Here is a 2,446-nt window from a genome sequence, read left to right as displayed (position 1 = left end):
CCGGCTACTTCTCGGGTTTTCCAACCATGACTCATAGCCGCTGCTGGGTGTATATAAGCTCTGTCTCTCCCTTGAGATTCAGTCTGACCAATCTTCTTGAACAAGCAACACCTCCTCCTTTGCCGCTGCCTGGCGACCCTCGCCTCTCCTCCGCCTGCCTGGCGGTCCTCGCTCCCGCCAGCGAGCATGTCCTTCTCTGAGCTTCCTCACCAACCAACTCATTCTGCCCATTTTCCTGAACAAGCAACATCTCCTCCAGCAAGCTCCACGCTGTTAACATTTCATTCAACCAGGAGGCCAGCAGCACAGGCAACACCTTCTCTAACAAGCTCCTGCACATCTACCTCCTTCAACACGATACTCACCGAACGTCTTCTACTGAGCTGCTCCCCACCACACGGCATCTCCAGCACCAGACTGTCTATCATATAACTTATATATATTATATAAGAAAACCACATTAGAGTTTCCTTCCATCCTGAGTGCTAGACAACTTTAATATCTCGATACCCCTACAATACCATTAATCACCTTTTGAACATGGCAGTTATAATGTTGGTATTGCTCCATTCTTAATCCTTTCAAGTCTTCTTGGTACTGGTAGTCCAAGCAGTTTATTTTAAGTTATCCTCAAACGCGCTGGCCTCAAAATGCAAGCTGCAGGGCATTTCCAGTATTTATAACGTCTTTCCTCTTGCACAAGTGAATACATCTTCGTCTCAGTTCTTTATCCTTCGGAAAACGATGGTAAGTTATATCACCCGTGGTTTTAATTTGTGAATTGTGATAAACAGTTAAACACCCAAAAACTAGCAAGCGTTCGGCTTGCTTTGTAGTCGTCTTGTGTAGTGAAGCCGCGAGCAGGGTTTACACGAACGGTATCTGTCTGTCGGCTGTGGAAATCTGTATTTATTTGGGCACTTTTTCACCTTATTCTTGGGTTGTATTAGCTCTTGATTCTATATACTTTAATTTGCAATTCAGTTTATACTTTCAATTTAATTTAAATAGCTGTAATAACGCCAAGGACGGGGCATCAGTCATCAAATATACTGTGCTCTATATGGCCGAGCCCGTGGCCGTCAATTGTGTTTTGAGTATTGAGTCACAGCTAAAATAGACGTCGTAGCTGACGTCTTAAATATTTTGAGTATCCAGCCTTTACTATGAAACGACGGAAGGTTCTCCGTACACACACAATCACACACAGAGAGTACCGAGGTAACTAATGTTGTTCACAGCTATTTCGGAGTGAGAGTTGTGAACTTGTGGGGTACAAGATATTTGGTTCACACTTAGGATGGGATGGAGAAAGGAAACTCACAATGTGCTCTCTGTATACATGTTGTATTGGATGTACAGTGCAGCTTGGTGCTGGGAAGGCAAATTGGTTACAAGCGTGATGTAGAGAGAGCTGGTTGGTGAGGGTGCTCAGAGGAGGATAGCTTGTGGGTCGCCATGCTAGCTGGCGGGGAGGAGGACCGCCAGGCAGGAGGAGGAGGAGGAGGTGTTGCTTGCTGGTTGGTGTAGGTAGAAGAGAGAGGTTACCACGAGGTCAGGTCTTATATAGCGGAGGTAGGCGTGGCTTAATCGTTGACCTCCGTTATGTAAGGCGGCGCTGGTTGACCTAGACCACGAGGCATACACTGGGAATTCGCGGGGTTCGTACTCAGCGACAAGCGTTTGTAGGGAGAACCCTACAAACTCTTGGAACAATCTGCCAGAAAGTGTTGTGGCGGGACCGAGTGTAAGCTCTTTCAAGACCAGACTTGACCAACACTGGACTGGAGCAGGTTCAGGTACATTCAGGAGCCGGTGCATGCCCACTACTTGCCAACAGAGCGTAACAGATAAATTGTCGTGGAAATTTCCCCTACAACTACAATTGCCGTTTGTTGCTGACTAGCGATCCTTCGGGTTACCCAGTCAATGCCTCGTGGTCTAAGGTCAGCTTCTAGCGACGTCTGACAAAGCGAGGTCAGCCATCAAGGCCCTGACCTCGCCATGAACAGCCTCTTCTTCTACCTACAGCCACGAGCACAACACCGAGCAAGCTCCTCACCAACCAGCTCTCTACTCCACGCTGCTAACCACGCAGCAGCTTCCCAGCACCAAGCTGCACTGTACATCCAATACAATATATATTCAAAGAGCACATTATGAGTTTCCTTTCTCCAACCCATCGAGTCTTGAGACAACTTCACCGAAACCCTAGCGTGACCGATCGCCAAAGTGGCTACTTAGTCGATCAGTGGTGAAAAGGACAAAAGAAAAAGATGATTGTAATATGACAATAAGTACTTAACCCGTGGAGAAATGCAAAAAAGTCTTTATATAAAACTTTACTGATATCAACGTACAAATTCCTTGTCTCTGTAACTTTATTTCAATATTCTTCGTCTTTGTAGGTGAAGGCAACAAGAGGAATGTGGAAGAAAAGAAAACC

The sequence above is a fragment of the Homarus americanus genome, unplaced genomic scaffold (genome assembly GCF_018991925.1).
Source record: "Homarus americanus isolate GMGI-L3 unplaced genomic scaffold, GMGI_Hamer_2.0 scaffold32335, whole genome shotgun sequence".
Taxonomy (NCBI): Eukaryota; Metazoa; Arthropoda; class Malacostraca; order Decapoda; family Nephropidae; genus Homarus; species Homarus americanus.
This window is presented reverse-complemented; position numbering follows the sequence as displayed.